General features: G+C 34.9%; 1 non-coding gene across 1 annotated transcript; it reads right to left on the minus strand.

The window, feature by feature from the left end:
- Positions 1–14,051: 14,051 nt before the first annotated feature.
- Positions 14,052–14,158, minus strand: LOC114913189 (small nucleolar RNA R71). The gene has a single exon (XR_003799233.1). It is a non-coding gene; the product is annotated as a small nucleolar RNA R71 (small nucleolar RNA).
- Positions 14,159–26,640: the final 12,482 nt, after the last annotated feature.

Genomic DNA, 26,640 nt, shown 5'->3' on the forward strand with positions numbered 1-26,640 from the left:
CTTGTCGAAGAATTCATCTCAAAATCTCTCCCAAGTGAGTGGTATCCCATCGTGCTCATATTTTTGTTCCAGTATACGCCACCAGTTGTATGCCTCGCCTTGTAACAGATATGCTGTATAGCGGATCTTCTCTTCATCGTGGCATTCTTGCACGGCGAAGGCCTTCTCCATTTCCATAATCCAGTTATCTGCTTCTAGTGGCTCGATGGTCCCTTTGAAGGCTGGAGGAGCTAGCTTCTTAAATTCGACGATATTGTTTCTCTACATCGGATGTTCTCCATGTCCAGTTATCGGTGGAAATTGCTGACGTGGCTGTGCATGTTATTGTTGAAGTAACTGTTGCTGTGTTTGAACTACTCCGATCAGAGTTTGCATTAGTTGAGTCATGTTCGGCTCCTCCTATACTATCAGAGTATTTTCGATAGGATCATGGATTCCCTCCTGCTGAGTTATGCCGCTGTTTAATTGGGGAGTATTATCGCCAAGTGGATTTGATGTCCCTCCTACCGCTCCTTGAGTATTCCTCGCTCGTCATGGAGGCATATTGACCTATGTTAGATTTGAGATAATAACTTATCCTTAATAAGGTTATAACTTATGACAAGTCAAATCATAATCATCATAACTAACCTTTCAATTTCCTAATGTCTACCCATCACTCGCTCACTTTATTCTACATGTCTCTATCTATCTACTTATGCTCTGATACCATATTAATTGTCACGCCCCCGACCCGAGATTTGAATCAAGGGTCATGGCAACCGCCGCATACTTATAGAATATTTTTCCTATAAGCATGCAAGGCATCTCATCATGATATCTTTCACAAACAGTTAAATAATTTTTTTCAATATTTAATAATCAAACCTTAGTTCAAATAACAAATCAAAACTTAGTGTTCAAAAAAAAGTAACTGTCTGACAAAGTCAATACTAAAAACAAAACTAAAGGTCTTGAATCAATTCTGAGAAAAAAAATCCTAAATCAATGAGCTAACTCCATCTCTAATCGCTCTCTCAACCGAAATCCCACATCATGCTAATTTTCCGGATCTGTAAGAAAAACATAAAACTTATCATGAGCTAAATAGCCCAGTTAGCAGTGTATACCTTTAACTGAATAAATCAGGCAAATAATACTATGCATAACAAATCAATATGTAATTTCATGAAATCATATTCATACTGTCAATCATTTATAAAGGTCAAATCATCATAATTTCCAATTATGCTTTTCTTCTTAAATTCATAAATTTCTTAAATTCTTCTTACCAACCATGACTATGACCACATTATCCCTGTGGCAGGGTCATAATACCGCGTATCTGCTTGCGGTGAGCTGCGAATCATCTGGCAGCCAAGTCCTTTGGAACCGCTGGTCTCGCTGGCAGTTTTGTCGCTGGTCTATCTGGCGACATGTCGCTGGTCTTACTGACGACATAAACCCTCAGGACAGTCAATTGCCAACGTATATGCCCCCGTTGGCGGGGTCCTCAACACAGTCAGGTTGTCAATTTCATATTATCTTCCAATTCATATATTATTTTTAAGAATAATAAAATTAATTGATATTTGAGTCAAATCAATTATAACATTCTTTGAGATCATATATCATCATAATAATTGCTCCATAAATAACTTCAATCATAAATAATTTTTTACAATTAACTTTCATCATAAATAATTTTCAACAATTATTTCAATAATTAATTACAATCACAAACATGCATAAATTTATTTAATTCATAATTTACCAGATAAATTCAGTAAAAGTAAACACTACTTACCTCAAAAAAAAGTCCAAACTAGAAATTCTAGGGATCTCGAAAATCCTTCTCTGAACCTGATATGTCAAATATCATATTTTAAATCAAAATTTTATCGAATTAAAAATAACTAAATTATTAAAATCAATGTCCCCACGAGGATCAATTCGTCGACAGCATCCAGGGTTTTCGAACTAATCCATGGATACCCTAATTATATTTATTTATTTTTATTTTTATTGCTAATTTAATTAATTTTTTTTAATTAATTAATTCCATAAATCCTAAAATCTAGAGAGAGAGAGCAAAGAGAGTTTCTCTCTCTGCCCCCTTTTTTTTTTCTTTTTCTTTTTCTTTTCCTTTTCTTCTTTTTTTTTTCTTCTTTTTCTTTTTCTTTTCTTCTTTTTCTTTTTTTTTCTTTTCCTTTTCTTCTTTTTCTTCTTTTCTTCTTCTTCTTCTTGGCCCTTCCCATGCCGGTACAGAGGACCCTTGGTCCGCCGGCCTTGATCGGCCGTTCGGGCCGCGGTGGAGGCCGGCGGCAGAGGGGGGCCACTCCCCCGGTCACGGAGGAGCGTGGCCGGCGATCGATTCCGATCGCCGGCATCGGAAAATCCAAGGAAAAATGGCCCAAAAATAGGGGTCTTTCCCGACCAAAAATCGGTGACGCTCGTCACCGGCCACCGCGCACAAGGGCATGGGAGGAAGGGGAAGGAAGAGGGGAAAAAGAGAAAGACTTACCCCAGCCTCCTGTGACCTCATCGGCGGGCAATCACGACGAGAATCACAACGGTGTCCGTGGCTCTACTTTGGGAAAATCGGAGAGAAAGAGAGAGAGAAGAGACCGATGGATCGATTCTAAAGAGAGGGGAGACCTTCTTATAGAGGGTCCTAGGATTTTGAGGGTTCCTAGGACTCCTAAAGTGCTTGGGTCTCGCCAGAGAAGAAGACTCCTACCGGGAGTCTTCTTCCCGATTTTTACTCTATTTTTTTTTTTTTTCTGTTGGGCTTGGATCCTGATGCCGTGGGCTTGGCTTGGGCTATAACAGGAGAGCTCTGAGATCTTATCTCAATGCCTTGGAAGGACTACACATGCCATAACAAGGAGGGAGATCATTCCCAAGAGAGAGGACACGCCAAGGGGATGCACACGCCAAAGAGAGGGAGCCCTTCACGCCTTGATTGATTGATTGCTTACTCTCTTCCTTCTCCATGCCCCTTCTTAAATAGACAAGAAGTCCTAAACCAAATCAAGTCTCTTCATAGAATGGGACTCTCTATGTTTGAATAAAATCCAAACTCCTTTTTCCATGATGAATCCAAAAGAAAAAAAGAGAGGCACCAACTTGCGCCTCTCTCTCCCTTTGCTGCATGCCCAAGGTGAGGGGTGCAATTTTTGGTGCCCCTCCTCCATCTTAGTCGACCACAAAGATAGAGAAACTCAGGGTTTCAAGGTATAGTATTTTAAATCTAATTTGGTTTAGATTTTGGTTCAATTCGAATCTAATTTGAATCAGATTCTAACCAAATTCAAAAAAGCTGTTGATCCTAATCTAATTAGGATTCTGATCCAAATCAAACTTAGTTTAATTAATCTAATTAGCCTTAATAAAATCAAATATAATTAAATTTAGATCTGATCTAAAGTAATTAGGACTCGAATCCAATCTCTCATAATTTCTTGGATCATAAATTTGATCAAATTCATCCCTAAAATTAAATCTGCATATCATGTATAGTACTAGCTAGATATAGTCAGTGTTTAACTCCATATGATCTGTAACTTAATTCTCAACTAAGTAAATTTATATGTTCAATTATTCTCATACTTCCAAATTGAACACATAAATATTAGGTCAACTCTTTCCTACGTTGTTTGACTTTATGCGTGACTCTGGTAGTATAGGATCCACTTTCTATACTAATCGAAGTAACCATCTAACAATAATATCTGACATTCGGACAGGTCAAAAAATTATAAAGTAACATTCAAGAATCTAGGCATATGATTACTGTATAATTCATCCCTTTGACTCTAATACTTAGGATGACCTAGGGTTAAACTATCAATCCTAGATGAGTCATCCATATTATATTTTAATCTTTCTTAAATCTTATGACAGATCATAAGAATTATCCTGACAAAAGTTTTACTGGATTGAAATACAGTGATGCATTAACTCTTGTAATTCGGAGGGGTCAATCCTATCTTGACTCACACATTGACTTTATAAGTACTTGACTGTACCTAGTAGCCTTCCATCACTGTATTAGAAATATAGATAATTCGATACTAAAATATAGTGAGTTGCTTGCAAGTTATCATGATGATCTCAGGTTAGAGAAATACTTATGCCCATATCCTTCATGAGCTGTCCTTGCTAGTAGAGTATTGAAAAATATATCCTAAAGTCAATCATCAAGATTGTAGGTGATTGTGCTTCATACATGTATATGAATTATAAAATGATAAATATTATCTGACAGATTCATCATAAAGAATACATCTTCCTAAATAGAATTCATATGTTATGAAGTCCTTAGAGCTACTTTCAAAATGATAAAAGAGGACTTATCGTATGGTTCTTAAATCTTACTCGTGGCCAAATGATATAATTATTATAAGAACAATAATTGAATCGAGTATAGATCATTGTGTGCCATATTAGTTGGTTGTCCTCTTAACCAATATGTGTGGTGACATGGGTATAGCATACGGGTGAAATGTAGGAGTATGTTTTACTGAGCATGACCAACTTCGAAGCACGGTGCTGTCAAAGATTGCTCTGATGGGATATGGGTATAAGTGTCCTTCTGACCTAAGGTTGCCTCGGTGACTTGCAAGCAACTCACTATGCTTTGGTGTCAGACTATCCAAATTTTTAATTTGATGATGGAAGATTTTTGGATACAGTCAAGTACTTATGAAATTTGAGTATGAGTCAAGATGGGATTGAGTGCTCTAAGTAAAATTTGAGATGATGCATCACTGTATTTCAATTCAGCAAAACTTTGACCAAAGTAGTCTTAGTGAGGAGTCACAGAATTTTTTAGGTTGAGACATAATGTGGACCACTCATCCAGGGTTGATAATTTAATCCTAAGTCATCTTTGAGCATCGAGAGTCAAAGGGATAAATTATAGATTGATACAAAAATTATTCTTATGCTATCGGCTTAGATTCGAATCTATGGAGTCATATATATAGAGTACCATCTGATCAAATAGCTGATCGATGATTATGAATCATTGAAGGATCTAATTATCAATGTGATTGATGATTAACCCTATGAAAAGGTTACAATAAATTATTTACTAATGATTGGTAAATTAAAAAAATAAATAATTAATAATTTGATTGTTATTGACTCAATTTGACTGAGCAATGAAGATTGGATTAGATCTAATTGAATTGAATTCAATTAGATTTGCTTTGGATCGATTGGATGTAGCCCTAATAGATAACAGGGCTTGTTCCAATTGATCTTAAGGATTAAAAGAATTTAATTTGATTTGAATTTGATTGGATCAAACTCTATTAGATAATAGCCTTGATTGGATCAAGCCCTATTGATAATGATATGATCTTATATCCAAGAATTGATTTTTAGATTGATGGAGTCTTAATCTAACTAATTTCTTAATTAGATTAGGGCCTATTTGGTTTCCTAATTAGGCTAGGACCTAATTAGTTAGTTAGTTATAACAAATTCCTAAATTGGTTAAGATTGGTCCTACAATTAGTTAGAGTTTGACCAATAATCAGGAGTCCTATTTGGAATAGGACTTAACGTACTCCCTAAATCCCATGTGCTATTAATTCTTTATGCCACATCTCTCTTCACTATGAGAACCCATGCTCTACATGGAATGCTCCACTTGTCTCCCCTCTCCAAGTCGCTAAAAATAAAGAAGGCCTAATCCCACATGCCATAGCCCCAATCTCTCGCCTCTTTGGAAGGGGTCTTCAAGGGCCTTTGCTTGCTAGTTCTTAGGTGCCAAAGAGAGCTGCTCTTGCTGATTTTATAATAGAAAATTGAAAAAAAAAGTTTCTTCCCAACAAGAGGAAGAGAAGAAAGAAGAAAGGTCTTCTTTCTTGTGCGCAGCCTTGGAGAGGAAGGAGTCTTCTCTCAATTTTTTTTAAATTTTTTTAATATAAAATTAGATTGAATCTAATTTTTAACATAAAAATTAAAAAAAAAATATTCAAAAAAATTTGGTTGGGTGTTTGGGGCTTCCTAGGGCTCTAGATCAAGGAGGAAAAGGGAGAAGAAAAGAGAAGAATAGTTCTTCTCTTGGATCTCTCTTTTGAGTTCTTCTAGGGCTTAGATTTTTATATTATTTTTTATATAAAAAATTAAATTAGATATAATTTTTATCATGAAAAGTCAGAGAAGAAAAGTTTTTCTTAAAGGCATAAAAAAAAGAGAGAAAGATTTTCTCTTGTGCATGGGTGAATTGAGAAGAAAGGATTCTTCTCTCGATCTCTATCGTAGAGATCTGATGTGTGGATTCAGGAAGAAAAGGAGAGGGTCTCCTTCTTCTTCATCTTCTTCATATTTCTTTTAGATCAGCCAACAGCATGGTGTCTTCGTGAGCTAGCACTCCTGAGGAGACTAATCAGCATAAGGGCTTTGTGTGGATACCCATAGAGGTCGGACGCATGTGTGGCTACTGAGCATCATAAAGAACCAACTACCATAGATTTTAGATGTGGTGATCTACTACTCATACTTAGATATGAAGTTTTGAACTCAATTTATAATTCAGATATGATCTAATTTGATATAGATGTGATCTATGTTTGCTGAATTTTAGACTTCAGATTTACATACATGCATATTAGTTTATTTCATAAATCTTGTATGATAGTTTTAGATTTGATCTATGTATGTATTGTAGATTAAATTATTTAATCTATATATGTTCTGCTATAAAATTTTAAAAATACATGCACAAAGCCATCACGCTTCTCTTTAACTGATATCAGAGCAAAAGTTTATTATGACATGAACATATATGCATGTAGAGTTGAAATTTAGATTTAGTAATGCATAGGATGTGTTATGATTTGATTTTAGATATGATCTAATATAAAAATTAGATCTGATATAATTTTGATTAGATCTAAATTTTTATATATATAATATGTGAGTATATTAGATGATCTGATTAGCAAGTACTTGGATTGGGTTGATCACTAAGCCATTCGATCATAGGAGCAAAAAAGATTTAAAGACCCTCTCTTCCTATTCGATAGGGTGCTCTTGTGGCATGTAGGGGTGCCATGTGATTTAATCCCATGAAGAAGAACATGAAAGAAAGAACTTATCTTTCTACAATATTCTTGATGTTCAAACCCTACGATTTATTGTATGTGATACAAAGCTTGAGTTGTATGAAAAGTAAAATATCTAATCTATATAATTAAAATTATTTTAATCATAAAAAATAAAATTTAAAATTATAAAATATTAAGATATGATCTAAAGTTCGTTTATGATTGATTTTATTGCAGTTTATGTAAAAATTTTTAGATTTTAAACTATATGACACTTGTTGGCACGCCAACTGAGCCGACTCAATTTTGATTTGAGTTGACTCAGTCTCTTGATTTAGTCAGCTGAATACTGACTAACCCGACCAAATCATCTCAATACTGACTGACCCGATCAAGTCATCTCAAGCCGAATAGTAATGGTTACTATTCATGATAAATTAGTTGATCAAGTATCAGACTTAATCGACCCACTGAAGTAAGCCAACTCAGTTCAGAGGTGAGCCGATCTAATTTTTAGAATAAAAAAATTTTATATAAAAATAATATAAAATTATTTTATAAAATTGAAATAGTTTCAATTAATAACCTCAACCCGTATTAATGCTATACTTAATTAAAAATTAAAAAATATATTTTAGATCTATAATTATGATTAAAAATCTAATGACATTGCATAAAACATGGAGCATGGGTTAGCTCAAATCAGGTCCTTTTAATTGGGTTAGACCTAAGGTTAGAATCAAAAACCTAATGGACTAAAAAGAGTAATTGATTAAATCTAACCAATAGTTGATTTAGATTAGGTCAAGGATACTTTAGATCAAATACAATAGTTATAGAAGGTCGAGTCTATATCTTTGATTAAACCAAATGGACCATGATTGAGGCTCAGTAGTTGAGCCCGAGTCATTAGGTTGATTAGATCAGAATGATTCAAGTTGACCCATGTTGTTAAGATTAATCAGTATGACTGATTTAGGTGCCTTGGACCGACTTATCTCTAGTCCTTCTCATAACTTGATGAAGTCAGTAAGAGGATTTATGACTTATCGGTTGGACCAGCTAGTCTCTAGTCCTTTATATGACTTGATGAAGTCAGTAGGAGGATTTATGACTTGCAGATCAACTGATGTCTTATAAAATATATTAAATAAATTTTTTAAATCATTAGGTCCATAAAATAAGCTAATTATAGGGATAACTAGATCATAGCCTCTCATTAAGATGCATGATAATGCATCCAATATTCTAAATAGGTATTGGAGGCATCACACGCTTGGTGTCTATTGGGTATTAGAATTATCATTCATCATATGACCATCTTGTTGTATTCTTCAGATCAATGGTCAGGTTAGTCGAGCCACACTCAGGCCTGGGCATTCGTTTGCTAGATACACTTGATGTAATCATGTTAATGGTTGGACGTAATTGAGTTTTTCAGTAGAGATGCCACACATCTGTTGAAGAGATACTTAGAGCAAAATCTGATTCTAAAAATTATTTGGAGAAACAATTGGTTAGAAACCTATCCATGGATGTATTAGAGTTGGCCAAGCCACACTCAAGCCTAAATGCAGTCTGTGTGGATTCTAGTATCCGCTAAGAAATTAAAGTAATTCTTCGAATTAGAGATAGAGGCTACCAATTCGTATAAAATAGTGGGAGAACCTTTAGACTAAAGTTCAAATCTTTAGGCTTAAAATAGTTCATATACTGATAGGTCAATTATTCTCTTTTCAGAAATGGCTAGAAAATTATCGCTCTATTTACTGTTAGGCAGTGACAACGTTATCGGATCTAACTTCGATAGCTAGTATCAGAAGTTGAATATAGTTTTGAGCCTGAATTGATCAAGAAGTCTAAGGCTAACCACAATCAGATAGAATACTTCTTTAGAAGAAGTTGGGTCATTGAAAGAAAAATTATCCTCAATGTTTTGATTTTTTTGATCCAAATAGGCCAAAAAGAGAAATCAGCAAATGGTTGTTGGTCAAGATTGTTTATGATAACTCCTTGAAAATTCTCTATTGGTAATGCTACTATCTGGGTATAGGATATCGACAGTACAAGTCATGTTTGCAATCAGTTGCAAAAGACTTAAATATAGTAGAAGATTTGAAAATGACAAGAGACTCTTGAATGAAAAAGATGAAAGTCTGTTCCAGTCTTAACATTAGGAATCGTCGAGCTTGTTTTCATCCCTAATGATGTCATTTTAAGTGATTGTCACTATTGTCCAATCTTATTGATGGTGTCAATAAGAATGATTATGTGATATCATTATGAATGATACTACAATAATGAGTGAATAATTAAAAATGACATAAACTCAGTGTCATAGCCTGTTAATATAAAGTACATGTCTAACTAATACCCTAGATTAGATAATGTCACTGAAGCCTGCTTTTGAAATAGTTGACTTAGTCACCTTTTATTGGAAAGAATGAATGAGCCAGTAATGTTTTGAGTTTGATACATATTAATGTATTTGCACTCATGAACATAAATACCAGAGGAGGGCTTACTACTTCATTAAAATCTCTGATGATCTATCTTGGCATGGGTGCATCTTGCTTATGAAGCACAAGTTCGAATTGATTGAAATATTCAAATGATTCCATAATGAGATAGAAAAATAAACTATAAAGAGTATTAGAACTCATCAGTTTGACCGATGAAGTGAATACATTTACAGTAAGTTTTAGACATATCTAGAAGAGAATTAGATTCTCTCTTAATGGACGTCTCTTGGGATACCACTTTTTAAAAGGATGTCTAAAAGGAGAAATCAAACTTTGTTAGACATGGTTCAGTCTACTGTGGGATTTGCTAGTCTGTCTGAGGTTATGTTTTAGAGACTACTTGATATGTACTCAAGAATATTCCAAGCAAATTAGTCACCAAAACTCCATATGAGATATGGACTTGGATAACTCGATGCTCTCTTACCTTAGGGTTTGGGGTTTCGGGCTTATGTGAAATGTTCACAAACTGACTAGCTCAGATCTTGGTCTGATAAATATTATATTAGAAATATTTCTTCTACCTTCTTAATAGACATAAGATGTTCATGAATCTTAAGGTTTTTTTTTTGAAAAAAAAAATTTGGTGAAGGAACTGATGCCATTAAGAGCAATCTTGATGAAGCTTGATAGGTAGATAAATCGATACTGACACATGAACTAACAGAACCGAAGTTGATTAGATCAAATTTGGAGCCTGATATAAAGGCATCCTTGAGTAGATACGGTAGAATATCATGTCAGCCAAACAAATACTTCAATTTTTATGTTTGAGATAGGGATTTGATCTTCCATACAGATGCTATACAGAGATCTAACTTTGAGAAGTGGCTTGGAGCCATTAAATCTAAAATGAAGTCCATGAAGATCGACGATGTATGGACATTTATTGATTTACCTGAAGGGATAAGACTCATAGGGTGTAAGTAGATTTTAGATGTATAAGAGGTACAGATAGAAAGGTGGAGATATATTAATTCTATCTGATTACCAAGAGATTTCATCAAAATTATAGTGTTGACTATGACAAGATATTTTTTCTTTTGGTAATCCTGAAGTCCATTCGGATTGAATTAAACTTTTCAAAGTTGGAATATATATTTTGAATGTATGGCTTTATTGAGAATAAAGTAGAATTTTGTATGTACCAATGGGCTAATAGTTCTGTAATAGTATTCTTTATGTTGTTTAGGATAAAATTCTCTTAATCGAAAATGACATTGCTACATTACAGAGAATAAAAATTTAATTGTCATCTCTATTCTCCAGAAAGATTTGGAAGATTATAAGAACCATCCTTAGGTATTTATAAAATACTAAGGACCAATGGCTCATTTATGGAGAATTTAACTTAAAATCTATAGAAAATTGATTTCAATTTTTAGTCGGATCAAAATGATAAAGTTGTGTCAGATTATATTTTTATCCTAAAAAAAGAAGCGACATGCTGGAAAGTGATAAGTTGTATATTTTTATATTTATTTTAGATATTTTTGATAATTAATGATACTAGCATCTTCTAAAAAATCTAATTTCATAAATAAATTAGATTTTCTTACAAAAGTAAATAATTTTAAAAATATAAAATTAGAGTATATTTATGAAAAATAGATGTCAAGCTAATTAAAAAATTTAAGTATCAAAATAATTTGAAGAATTAATGATCAATTTAATTCATATTTTTTTATTTTTTAGGCACAAAATCCAAGCAAAATCAAGCCAAAATACCCCCAAAAATTATTTTTTTAGCCTTCGATGCACGGTGGACCGACCGCTCGGTCCACAGAATCAAGGGTGCAGTCCATAAGAACAGTTTGCGATCTTTGATATGGTTCACAGGTGGTGGCTCTTTTTTGCATGATCGGATGGTGGAGATCACTCCAAACACATGATCAAATGGTCTAGAATGTGCTTTATCATATCCAACGATGGTGGCCCACTTCCAGTGCATGATCTGACAGCCCAAATCGATTTTGAGTGGGATCGGATAGTTTGTATTCATTGCCGACTGAGAACTAAACCAGATGAAGGATTCTAGTGTGTGATCCGATGGCCGAAACTTGATCTGAAGCCTGATCCAATGGCTGGTATTCTTTCTGACTAAGAATAAGAAGATCTGTACGCTAATCAATGGCCAAAAAGAGATCAATCGCATGATCCAACGGTTGATAGTGTTCCTGACTATGATAAAGATGTAAACAGTGATTTTTGATGTGATCTGGATGGTCCAAACAAGATCTGATGGCCAGAATTAAAGGACACAGGTTTAACATGATTTTGAGAGGCTTTAGGACTCCTTTTGTTACCAAAAAAAGATGAAAAATTTATCTATAAATAAAGAATCTGAGAATAAGAGAAAAAAGAGAGAAAATTAGTGAAAAAAATAAAAAAAATAAGAGAGATTTAGGGATCCAAGGAGAAGAAGAAGAGAAGTCAATTTGCTCCATGGAGCATGAAGAAAGGAGAGATCGTCAACCATCTTCCCGATGAGGCTGCATCGATCAACTTCAGATTTTTGTTATAGTTTTATCTTATTTTAATATTTTTTTTTAATTTTTTATAATTAAATTTCAATTTTAATTAATATAAAATTTATTTTATTATACTTTTAAATTTTTATTTTTTATTTTTATTGCAAGTAGATGCTAAGATCTAATTAGTAGACCTTAGTACCAATTTATTTTATGCCCTTTAAATTTTTATTATTTATTTTTATTGTAAGTAAAAGCTAGGATCTAAATAGTAGATCTTAGTACCTAATTTATTTTTTATACTTTTAATTTCTATTTTTCAACTTAAAATACTTTCCTCAAAATTTTATTTTTTTTATAAATCAAAGATTTCAAATCAAAGTATTGCCTTCTCTATGAATTTGACCCAACTCACTACTTTCTACATATTTTTAATATTTTTAAAAGATAAAATTAATTTAATAATCATGGTGTCCTAATGACAACATCATGATCCTATGAATTTTTGATGCTGTTGTCAAGAAAGACACCAATTTTAACATTTGATTTCTTTGATTTTCTTGTGAATATAGCTTACTAATTTTTTTTTTGATTTTTTATCTTTTTTATAAAAAAAAAAGAGAAGAAAACAAGGGTGAAGTGCTTCAATTTGGTGAGATCAATCCTAATCCTAATCCTAAACTATTTTTTTATTAATTATTATTTTTTTCAAATTAATATAAAATTCATCCACATAAACCTAATAAAAATTACATGACAAGAGTAGAAACTTAATTATTTAGAAACATTCATCATCTTACATTTACTTTTGGTTATCGCTGAAGACAAGGTAAGCTTTCAAGTTTGATTAATTTTATGTATCTACTTTAGTTGTATAGAACCCCTTGTTTAAAATTGATTGTGCATATTCATCTCAAATCAATTTAAAGGTAATACCCATTAATAAGATAAGGTGAAAATTTTATCACCCTTTCTTGATCCAAAAACAACCAACCAGCATCCCGTATTAACCCAAGCCTAATTAAAATTAAGTTGATGTTGGCCTCTAGGATCAATTAAGTTCAGTTTGAGTATTATGGTGAAGTCAAGTGCAAAGTAAGTTTGAACTCACCCTTGAAACTGATGTCTAAGGCTCTTGGTTACAAAGGCTAAGCCTAAGTAGACTCGTGGTTATTTAATTAGTTCCGTTAGCTTACCTGGCCAATCTAATTGGGGTCTAAGGCAAGCAATGGGGGCACCCCTATGACCCCACCTCTTATCTGGCTAGTTGAAGGAAGTAAGAATAGACTCAACTTGCATTTAGGCCAAGCCACTCTACATTGAACTGTTAGGTCTAAGAAAACCGTAGTTGTCTAGGTTTAATTGGTGGTTAACTTGATTACAATTTACACATAACCATAACTAATTCTTCTCATTTATCATCTTTAGGTCTAGGACTTTCTTAAAGTTCTCACCTTTAGAACCTCTCTCTTTCTTCCTCTTCTCTTTTCTTTCTCCCTCTTCTTAAAAAAAAAATCTAAATCACACACATTAGGGTTTGCACTGGTACATGCACGATAGGAGATCTCTTTACCCTGACCTAGTTAAACCTAATCTTGAAATTGAATGGCTGGTTCACGTTAAACTTAAAAATCAAATGGCTGGAAACCTTAGAGAACCATCTAGGCAGGTGAAGGAATATTTTATTCTTTCCACCTATAATCCATTGACTTGTATCCACTTACCTGATAACCCTGCAAGCCATTATGAGATCGAGTCAACCACAATCTAGATGCTCCCATCATTCTATGGAAGCACCAATGAAGATCCTTGCAAGTATCTGATGAATTCTTAGAAATCTATTCCACGGTGAAGATTCAAAATTTTACTGATGATGCACTTAATTGACCCTATTCTCCTTCTCACTTAAGGATAAAGCCAAGTACTGGGTTGGCATAATAGGGAGACCAATCCAAACTTGGGCTGAAATGCAACACGAGTTTCTTAAAAAATTCTATCCTATAGGTCGAACCAACACCATGAGACGAGCCATCACTGGATTTGCTCAGCTTCCAGGAGAACAAATTTATGAGTCATGGGAGAGACTTAAGAAACTTCTTAGAAAATGCCCACACCATGGCTTATCTAAATGGCAAATTATTCAAGCTTTCTATGAGAGTTTAGGTGACTAGTATACATAAATGGTAGATGCATCTTGTGGAGGTGCATTCATGAGTAATTTAGGTGACCAGTATAGACAGATGGTAGATGCATCTTATGGAGGTACATTCATGAGTAAGAGTGAGGATGAAGCTTATACTTTGTTTGAAATCTTAAATGAATACTCGATCAATCATGCTTTATTATCTTCCTATGAAAGATCGATCCCTCACCAAAAGCTGACATAAATTTTTAAGATCAAACAAACAGACTCTAGTTCTAAGGCTGACTTGAACCTAATAGCTCAAAAATTAAATAAAGTCGACCTTCTTGCCTAGAAGTTAGATCAGTTCCTAACCTTAGGTCAACAATCTCCTGCGCAATACATACCACCTCTCAATTATCAGGAGATTTGCTCTATCTGTACTAGCCCAGCACTCATATGAGTGAATCTCCCACGGCTGCACAGTTTTTACCTTTCATCTAAGAACAAGTTTAAGCTGCCCAAGGTTACTCCAAGACTGTCAATGACCCATTCTCAAACACATATAATCCAGGTCGGAGGAATCACCCCAATTTTTCTTGAAGACCCCAACAGACTCAGGCTCAGACCCAAATTCTTCCTGTACAAAACTTTCAAAATAGACCCTAATACCAAAATTATGCATATAATAGAGGTCAACCTAGTCAGCCTACCCAGCTACCATATCACAATCAGCCATCATACCCACCTCCTCAACAGACCCATCTAGCCGATGATAGATTTAATCAACTCTAACAATTGATTATGACCCAACAGCAATCTATCACTAGGTTAGAAGCATAAATATGATAGTTAGTTGAGTCTACCATGAGAAGATAACTAGATCAATTACCAAGCCAACCAATATCAAATCTCAAGAACAATCCATCCGTCCACCAACCACCTAGATCTAGTCATCAATTCAATGCCCTCCCAAAAATCCTCAATTTGAGAATGCCAATACAATTACTGAATTTAGAAGTGGCAGGATTCTTAAGGACCCATATCAAGATCAGATGAGAGAGGCTAGTACTGATGCTAGGCAAAATGAAAAATTGAAAAAAGAGGTTAGTACTGAGACTAACCCAATAGAAGAACCTGAGCCCAAAATTGATCTGATGATGATTCTAATTTGAGTGAGAAAGACAAAGAGAAGAAGAGCGCAGATTATTTACTTGAGACATATAAATCAAGAGTCTCGTTCTCTTCAGTCTTAGAAGCTGATTCTTCTCACAAAAAGCAAGGAGCACACAACGAGGAACTAATAGAGTTGTTTAAGCAAGTTCGCATTAATCTACTCTTCCTCGATGCGATTCAACACATTCCAACTTATGCAAAATTTCTTAAGAAACTTTACATACAAAAGCATGAACCGAAAATAATAAAAAAAAATTATGCTGTCTGAGGATGTCTGTGCAATCCTGTTGAACCCATTGCCTTAGAAAGTGAAAGACCCTAGTGCTTCTTTGATTTCATGTGTTATAGGAGGCATCACCTTTGATCGAGCTTTGTTAGACTTAGGAGCTAGTGTGAACCTACTTCTTACCTCAGTCTATGAAAAATTTAAGATTGGAGAACTGAAACCCATGTCGGTTATTCTGCAATTAGTTGATAAATTTGTAAAGACACCACGTGGTCTGATTGAGGATGTCTTAGTTAAAGTGAATCAATGTTATTTTTTAATAGACTTCCTCGTACTTGATACGAAACCATCCCAAGAGCTGAATCAAAATCCCATAATTTTAGGACGTCCATTCCTAGCCGCTGTCAATACCAACATCAATTATAAAATAGGAGCCATGGATATTTTTTTTGAGGATCAAAAGGTGAGAATTAGTATTTTTAATACCTTAAAATATACTCAAAAGGAGGAAAACTGTTCGATAGTTGAATTAATAGATGAAATAGTTAAATCTGATTCCTCATTAAAATTAATAAAATTCTAGATGAGCCCATTGAAGAAACTCAAATCTAGGAGGTGAATGTCCTGCTTGATTCACCTCACCCACCTAACCCACTAGAATTTGTCAATTCAATATTCAACATGAGGTAAGTGAGGTAGAATCTACATTGGTTTAGCTGAAGATGGTAAACTTAATACTTTTTGAAAGGTAATCCAGCTTCTATTTTTTGATATTTTTTTATATTTTGTTTAGGTTAATCGAGTCTTGCTTAGTATCTTTTGTAGGGTTTGAAGATAATATTGGCTAAGTTGGAGGGAGAACCAATTCTGAAAAGACTTCTGGATTAGGTGACATCTCTCTTTTTCTTTCTCTTTGTATGCACCCTTTATTTTTCTTACTCCATTGAGGACAATATCGATTAAGTTGAAAAAATAATAATAATAATAATAAAAAAAATTAAGTTCTCAAATAAGTTAATATTTAGTATTTAAGCATCTGATTACACTTAAAGAATCGAGTTAAACAAAGTATTTTTTTTAAAAAAAATTGATGCACAGATCAGAGATTTTGTGAGATATTGAGGGATCAAGTATTAAGAAAATCCAATAAAGAGTTAAGTTTAGAACTTAAATAGTTTTTCTTGAGTATTTCTAAATTTTTCTACCAGCATCAAAGAAGAGTTTACTTCTTATGGACTTGTGTAGGATAACTATACGTTTCTTCATATACATATATATATAAGAAGTTTTCAAGTACTTCATGCTGAGTAACCGGGTTTCTTTGTCTAAGCAAGCATTAAGTTTCACGTTAAAAGGTATGAAGGACAAAGAAACTCCATTGTAAAGCTAGTTTTAACTCATAGCCTATTTGATTTGAGCAAGTAAGTCTGAGGGATATTCTATATCTAGTGCCCTAAAGTCATTTGGTTTGAGGCGTTATTAGCTGAAAACTCACTACATGGGTCAAACAGAAAGCTTAAGGGGTTAAGACACTTAATAACGGTACAATGTTAAAATAAAAATGAAAGACAGAAGTAACAATATACTTATCCTTATGAAGGTTAACGATTTAGAGATAAAGGTAGGGATAATTTAAAAAAAAATCTGAAAAGATTTAGTATTCTTGGCTTAACTTCTACATTGATTAGTACTAATACCTCGATGATATACCTCATTCACGCTCTACTGAACATTAGTGGTCTTTTTAAAAATTATATGGTGAAATTTGAAACTCTAAGTTAAATGGTACTTAACTCTAAATCTTTTCTTTACTTGAGGATGAGCAAAGTTCAAGTTAAGGGTTGTGATAAGTCATATATTTTTATATTTATTTTAGATATTTTTAGTAATAATGGTGCTAACATCTTCTAAAAAATCTATTTTCATAAATAAATTAGATTTTTTTTATAAAAATAAATAATTTTAAAAAATATAAAATTAAAGCATATTTATGAAAAATAGATGTCAAGCTAATTGAGTAATTTAAGCATCAAAATAATTAAAAAAATAATAAATAATTTAATTCATTTTTTTTTATTTTTTTAGGCACAAAATTTGAGCAAAATCAAACCAAAATATCTCAAAAAACTATTTTTTTTAGCCTTTGGTGCATGGTGAACCAGTTGCTCGGTCCATAAAATCAAGGGTGCTGTCCATAAGAATAGTTCATGATCTTTGATGTGGTTCACAGGCGGTGGCTCATTTTTGCATGATCGGATGGCAGAGATCACTCCAAACATGCGATCGGACGATCCAGAATGCACTTTACCATATCCAACAGTGGTGGCTCACTTTTAGTACACGATCCGATGACCCAAATCGATTTTGAGCGAGATCGAATAGTCTGTATTCATTGCTGGCTGAGAACTAGACCAGATAAAGGATTCCAGTGTGCGATCTGATGGCTGAAACTCGATCTGAAGCCTGATCCAACAACTGGTATTCTTCCTGACTGATAATAGGAAGATTTGTGCGCTGATCAATGGCCCAAAATAGATCAATCGCGTGATCCAACGGCTGACGGTATTTTTATCTGTGATAAAGATGTAAACGATGATTTTTGATGAGATCTAGGCTGTCCAAACAAGATTCGATGGCCAAAATTAAAGGACACAGGTTTAACATGATTTTGAGGGGTTTTAGGACCCCTTTTGCTATCCAAAAAAGGTAAAAAATTCACCTATAAATAAGAGATTCAAAAATAAAAAAAAAAATTAGTAAAAAAATAAAAAAATAAAAAAAATTGAGAGAGATTTAAGAATCCAAGAAAAATAAGAAGAGAAGTCAGTTTGTTCCACATAGTATGAAGAAAAAAGGAGAAATCGTCAACCATCTTCTCGATGAGACTTCACTGACCAACTTTAGATCCTTATTACTATTTTATTTTTTTTATTTTATTATTATTTTTTAATTTTTTTATAATTAAATATTAATTTTAATTAATATAAAATTTATATTATTATATTTTTAAATTTTTGTTCTTTATTTTTATTGCAAGTAGATGCTAAGATCTAATTAGTAGATTTTAGTACTAATTTATTTTATATTTTTAAATTTTTATTATTTATTTTTATTACAAGTAAAAGCTCAGATCTAAATATTAGATCTTAGTACCTGATTTATTTTTTATACTTTTAATTTTTATTTTCTAACTTAAATTATTTTCTTCAAAATTTTATTTTCTTTTTATAAAATCAAAGATTTTAAATTAAAGTACTATCTTCTTTATGGATTTGATCTGACTCACTACTTTTTATATACTTTTAATATTTTTGTAAGTCAAAATTAATTTGATAATCATGGTGTCCTAATAACAACATCGCGACCCTATCAGAAAGGTTCTATACAGTATTCAGTAGCTAATTTTATTTACGATATGAAGTTCTTTATGATATTTGATGCTGGTAAAGAAACTATTTGGTTATGATAGTTCATTAGCGAGCTTGGAATGGCACCCTTCATTGATGGTCTAGTCCTTCTGTATTGACAATAGTGCTGGAGCCATAGCTTAAGCTGAAGAACTGATGTTTCATCTGAGAATCAAATACTTTCTGTATTACAATCATCTTATCTGAAAAGATTGAGGTAAAGTCAACCTTAAGAAGATCGACTAAAAGGAAAATTTGGCCGACCCATTGACTAGAACAATCGGATCAAAGAAGTTCGATGATCATAAATGGAAGATGAATATTTGATACCGATCTGATTGGCTTTAGTCCACGTGAGAGTTGTTGAAAAATATATCCTAAAATCAATCATCTAGATTGTAGATGATTGTCCTTCATACATGTATATGAATTATAAAATGATAAATGTTATCTGGCAAATTTATCATAAGAAATACATCTTTTTAAATAGAACTTGTTGGGTATAAAGTGCCCCCCCGGCCGAAGTCTGCAGAGGACTGATCCTTCGGGGCTCCTCCGGCTCCCGACCTTTTACGTGATGCCTCTCCGAACTCCCTCGACCGTCCAGATTTTTTCGATGATGGGCCTCAGTGTTCACCCATCGGGCCGCCCCAAAGGCCCTCTGAGCCTTGCTGTTAGCCATCCTTCTACAGCAATCGACTACCCCCAAACTTCTTCCGGGCTTCGTCAGCATCCGAGCTTCCCCGACAATGAGATTTCTAAAGTAACCAGGCTCCTTCCATATTTCTATGACGGTCGACTACCTTCAGGATTCTAACCGAGCTCCTACGATAGCCGAACTCCTGCCAAACTTCCACTACGAGTGGTCTGCCCCGAACTCCTGCTGCGAGCAGTCTACTCCGAACCCTTACAGTGGACGGCCTACCTCGGATCCCTACTGTAAGCAAATCCCGTTCGAGCCTCTGCTGTAAACATATTCCTTCCGAACTTCCATTACAGATAGACTTCAGCCGAGCTTCTTCGTAGTCGGGTCCCGCGACAACCGATCTTCGACTGAGCTTCTACAATGGGACAGGACTCATCGGCCAGGTCGCTACTCCGAGCTCCCACGATAACTGACCTTTGATCGAGCTTCTACAATAAGCGATCTCCTTTCAGCCTTCTACAAGAACCAGACTTCGATCGAACTTCCATAGCGGTTGGATATTGGATGAGCTTCTACGACGATCGGGCTCCAGTAGCTGGATTCCTACAACGATCGATCGCCTTCGGTGCCTGCCGAACCTCCCCAACACCATCTGAAGTCCATCATCAGCCGACCCTCCACCAGATCCTTCATAAAACCAAACTTCCCTAATGGATCATCTTCAGGCGAGTTTCCACATCGGGCGAATCTCAGACGGACTTCTCTAGCAATCGGATTCCTACCGGGCTTCGCCAATGAAAAGTCTCTATCCGAGCTTCTACAGCACGTGACTCCCACCTGTAGTATCAGTACCTAAGCTACCCGACAACAGTAGACTCGTCAGCAGCTTCGGGGACATCTGAGCTTCTCCCAGATCAACAATAGAGAGCCATTTCGCTCCATCAGATGTCCCAATCGAGCTCCAGTCGACGGATCTGAGCTCTCTAACGAGTCGTGACAAGAGCCGCCCTCCTGCTCCACTCCTTGCAACGGATTTCATGCAGCTCCACCACTCTCTGATGAGTCACGACAAGAGCCGCCCTCCTACTCCACTCTCTGCAATGGATTTCATGCAGCCCCACCACTCTCTGGCAAGTCCCGATAATGGACATCACTCTACTCTCCACAACAAGCTCCACGTGGCCCTGAACGACCCCTGACGCCACTACTCTCCGTAACAAACTCCACGCAGCTCTGAGCGGTCCACTACCAGACGGTTATAGACATCGCGGTCGGTCAGTTATACCCTCCATCTATAAATAAGGAACCCCCAGACACATTCTTCTCTAAGCTGGTAACTCTATCTCAAAACTCTGCCAAAATTTTTGCTCGAGCACTCCATTTCTGTTGAAGCAGAGTACTGACTTGAGCGTCAGAGGATCTTGCCGGAACACCCCCAACTCTGGTTTAGACTTTCTTTGCAGGTCCTGGTAGCGGCCGCGGTCATCCCAGCTCTAGCTTCTCCGACTTCGATAGAATTCTGCACCAACATAACTCATATGTTATGATGAAGTCCTTAGAGCTACTTCCAAAATAATAAAGGAGGATTTATCATGTGGTTCTTAAATCTTGCTCACAACTAAATGATACAATTATTACAAGGATAATAATTTTATCGAATGTAGGTCATTGTGTGCCATATTAGTTGATTGTCCTCTTAACCAAGGCGTATGGTAACACAAGTATGGCATACAGGTGAAATATAGGTGTATGTTTCACTGAGAGTGACCAACTCTGGAGCACTCTGTTATCCAAGATTGCTTTGATAGGATATGGATATAAGTATCCCTCTACCCTGAGGCTACCTCAGTGACCTGCAAGTAACTCACTATACTTTGATGCCAGACTATCCGAATTTCTAATTCGGTGATCGAAGATTTTTGGGTATAGTCAAGTACTTATGAAGTTTGAGTGTGAGTCAAGATGGGATTGACCACTCCAAGTAGAATTAAAGATGATGCATCACTATATTTTAATTCAGTAAAACTTTGATTAAAGTAGTCCTAGTAAGGAGTCACAGAATTTTTGAGGTTGAGACATAATATGGACCACTCATTCAGGGTTGACAGTTTAATCCTAAGTCATCCTTGAGCATCGAGAGTCAAAGAGATGAATTATACGGTAATTATATCCACATAGATTCTAGAGTATTGCTGGGCATACATTCGGTCTATCTGGATGTTGGATCCTATTGCTTGATAGTTATATCAATTGGTATAAAAATTATTCTTATGCTATCAGCTTAGGTTCGAACCTATAGGATCACATGCATAGAAGTACCTGTCTGATCAAATGACTGATCGACGATTATGAATCATTGAAGGATCTAATTATTAATGTGATTAATGATTAACCCTATGCAAAAGTTATAATAAATTATTTACTAATGATTGATAAATTAAAGAAATAATTAATTAATAATTTAATTATTATTGGCTCAATTTAGTTGAGCAAAGAGATTAGATCAGATCTAATTGAATTGAATTTAATTAGGTTTGCTTTGGATTGATTGGATGCAGCCCTAATGGATAACAGGACTTGTTCCAATTGATCTTAGGGATGAAAAAGATTTAATTTAATTTGGATTTGATTGGATCAAATTCTATTGGATAATAGACTTGATTGGATCAAGTCCTATTGATTACGATATGATCTTATATCCAAAAATTAATCCCTGGATTGATGGAGTCTTAATCTAACTAATTCTCTAATTGGATTAGGGCCTATTTGGTTTCATAATTGGGTTAGGACCTAATTAGTTAGTTTATTATAACTAATTCTTAAATTAGTTAGGATTGATCCAACAATTAGTTAAAGTTTGATCAAGAATCATGAGTCCTATTTGGAATAGGACTTAATCAACTCCCTAAACCCCATGTGCTAATAATTCTCCATGCCACATCTCTCTTCACCATGAGAACCCATGCTCTACATGGAATGTCATGCCCCCTCTTATGTTTGCATGTGAAAACAAGGCATCTCCCCTCTCCAAGTCGCTAAAAAGAAAGGAGGGGGTATCCAAGAGTTGGACGCCCCTAACCCCACATGCCTCAGCCCAAATCTCTCACCTCTTTGAAAGGGATCTTCAAGGGCCTTTGCTTGCTGGTTCTTAGGCATCAAAGAGAGCTCTTCTTGCTAGTTTTACAGTAAAAAATTAGAGAAGAAAGATTCTTTCCAATGAGAAGAAAAGAAGGAAGAAGAAGGGTCTTCTTTCTTGTGTGTAGTCTTGGAGAAGGAGTTTTTCTTTCAGATTTTTTTTTCTAATATAAAAATTAGATTGGATTTAATTTTTAACATAAAAATTTAGAGAAAAAATATTAAAAAAATCTGGTTGGATGTTTGGAGCTTCCTAGGGCTTTAGATCAAGGAGAAAAAAGGAGAAGAAAAGAGAAGAATGGTTCTTCTCTTGGGTCTTTTTTTTGGATTCTTCTAGGGCTTAGGTTTTCATATTATTTTTTGTATGAAAAATTATATTAGATCTAATTTTTATCATAAAAAATTAAAAAAAAATTCTTCTTAAAGGCATAAAAAGAAAAAAGAAAGATTCTCTCTTGTGCATGGGAGAATTAAGAAGAAAAGATTCTTTTCTCGATCTCTATCATACAGATCTGATGCGTGGATCTCGAAAGAAAAGGAGAGAGTCTCCTTGTTCTTCATCTTTTTCATATTTTTCTTAGATCAGCCAACAGCATGGTGTCTTCGTGAGCTAGCACTCCTGGGAAGATCGATCAGCATAAGGGCTTCATGTGGATACTCATAGAGACCGGACGCGTGTGCGGCTACTGAGCATCATGAAAAATTTACTACTATGAATTTTGAATGTGGTGATCTGCTATCCTATCCATACTCAGGATAGAGTTTTGAACTCAATTTATAATTCAGATATGATTTAATTTGATATAGATATGATCTATATTTGTTGAATTTTAGATTTCAGATTTACATATATGTATATTAGTTCATGTCATAGATCCTGTACGGTAGTTTTAGATTTGATCTATGTATGCATTGTAGATTAAATTATTTAATCTATGTATGTTTCACTATAAAATTTTAAAAATGCATACACAAAACTACTACGCTTCCCTTCACAGAGCACTCCATAGGTGAGTCATTGTTTGGTGACAATTGAAAGAATAATATCCTACAAGCCAATCGCATACGGAATATGATAGGATATTTTCTGTAATTTATCTTCCAAACTCATATAATTGATATTAATATTTAATAAAATAGATATTTTTGATTCATTATATACTGCATCTTATTATTCTTAAGATTATAATGAACCCCATAGGTCTGAGCAATGGTTTTAGGGCCATGATGAGATTACGCCAGTGAGACCTAAAATCTTGATAGCCATGACCTAAAATATTTTCAGTCATTGATTTATTGAGTCGGAGATCAATGATACTGATAAGACTGACATGTTCTATGTATGCTCAGCGATGAGAGTGGTTGATCTCACAACCACTTATGTGGTGACACTAATACAAGGATGTGGATGCTCATTAGAGAATGAGTTCACTGAATAGACTTACGAGAGAATATCCGATGGTGTCTTATTTACGTGTCAGCTGATGATTCTCTAGTAGGAGTTGTGTAAGTGATCCTTTGACCTGAGATCACCATGGTGCCTTATGTACATGAATTCATATTTTGGTTTATTTTCTAATTTGATTCTTTGATCCTTATATGGGGTGTTCTGGATGTAGTGAACTGTGCATGGAGGTTGTGAGTAGTCAATAAGAGATCAGTCACTCTTAATAAGGAGAGCGAATATCCTATGTGATCTTATAGGTCGGTGATTTTGAAAGTCTTTGACCAAAGCAGGGTGATAATTAGAAAGAAATTTCTAATGTATCATCAGCTGAATCATCATGTTCTGATCGAGATACATATAAATAAATAATTGAGTTTAACATATTTTCATGCCCACAGCTCATCTAGGATGTTGTTTGATTGAAAGATTGAATTACATGGTAACTTGCCACTAAAGGGTATTTTGATAATTTTTCATCAAAATGCTAAATCTTTCAGGTAGTTATAATACGATGCTATTGTTGAATGTATGCCCTAGAAGCCCATCTTAGCTGATACATTTCATATCTTTAGGATATGATTTTGTACTTATTGGGCAGTTATATTACCATTCATGTCTATGTGTCCATGAATCATCCAAGGGATTAACAAGATGATGACATATATTTTAAAAGAGTTGAGAATTTGAGGCATATGTCATGGATGGTTGATTCCTAAATTACTCCTGATCAAAGGATCATCATGGGAATGATGATTGATCTGGATAGATCAGTGTACGGATTGCTTCCTTTGGATAGATGGATTTTTAGTCTGCAGTGTAGAGATATTGGAGCGAGAGTGTAGGTGGTTGTTAGAGAACAACTAACACTAAGCATGACCAACACGAGCAGTCACATGGATGTTTGCTCACTCATTAGTGACTTTCTCGATGCTGTAGTTATATGACTGGTCCTTTGACCTGAGATGACACTACTGCTCGCAGTGAGGCTACTGGAGTTTGACTGACACATCAACATGGATCTCTAGGAGCCCTTGTAGTGGATGTTGACGATAGTTGGTCTACTGTAAGAGTGGGGTGTGCATCAAGATAGGATCTATCATCCCTAGCAGAAGGGAGTAGTCCTATGAGATTTAAGAGGCTTAATCCTTAAGTCTATGGGCATAGTAATGTGATTGATGGAAAAGAGTTTTCATAGAATCACATATAGACTTAAGCTGATTGAATCTATCATATGACCGATGTTGAGGTTTGACGATTTATCCATGACCTGCCATCTAGTTGGAACTCACGATAGAGAGACTAAATCATACGTTAACTACACCTAGAGGTTCATTTCAGTTCTACTGGGTTGTCACTACATACTACTAGATGTCACTAGTGGATTGTGAGAGCTCACTAGGATTATTCTAGATCGACAATCTTTGTTGAGTTAGAGTAAAATTATTTCGACCCATTAGAAAGAGTTTCAATGATATGATGATAGAGATCATTGTATGTCTCACTACCAGATAGAATTGAACCTATGATGTCACACAATAAAGAGATTAGGCCTGAAATAAGTAATTGAGCTTATGAAGTGTCAATTAGGTTTAGAAAAACTCATTGAGTTCATAGTAACCTTGCTAGCACATGGTTGGACCTAATTCCTCTTTTCATTGATATTACTTATTTGATAAGTTAATTTTAACTTAATTACTTGCTAATAATCTACATGAATAAGATTCATGAGACTCTAATTGTTGGATGTCTAAGGTTATGGATCACATAAATTAAGGGTGCAAGTCCCTTATGAATCTCTTTGATAGTTATTATAGGGCGCCACCTTGATTTGATCAATTGGGCATGTCCATTTATTAAAGGATCTTTTATTTTTATATAGGGCATCTCTTGGGTGTATTTTGGGATGTCTAATTATAGGTGTAAGAGCTTCAATTATTGGTGCCTAATGGGCTTCCTAATGTAAGTTGGATAACTTAAGTTAATAGAAATCCTAATACAAGTAGGACTTGTATTATGAGATTGACTAGGATTCAATCCTTATGCCTATTTAAAGAGATCTCTCTTAAGATCCTTAGAGCATCAAAATTAGTAGTCTCTCACACCCAAAGGCTCTTCCCATGCCCTCTCTTCTTCTCCCTTTCTCTCCTCTTGGGTGTTCTATACACCCCTTTCTTGGGACACGCATCCTAAGGAGTTCTATTGGTGCAGAATTCTGCTGAAGCTGAAGTTGCTGGATTCGAGATGACCGCGGCCGCTGTCGGGACCTGCAAGGGAAGTCTAAATCAGAGTTGGGGGTGCTCCGGCAAGATCTTTCGATGCTCAAGTCAGTACTCTATTTCAACAGAAATGGAGTGCTCGAGTGGGAATTTTAGCAGAGTTTTGAGATAGAGTTTTTGAGCTTAGAGAAGAACGTATCTGGGGATCCCTTTTTATAGATGGAGTGCA

The sequence above is a fragment of the Elaeis guineensis genome, chromosome 13 (assembly GCF_000442705.2).
Source record: "Elaeis guineensis isolate ETL-2024a chromosome 13, EG11, whole genome shotgun sequence".
NCBI classification, from domain to species: domain Eukaryota; kingdom Viridiplantae; phylum Streptophyta; class Magnoliopsida; order Arecales; family Arecaceae; genus Elaeis; species Elaeis guineensis.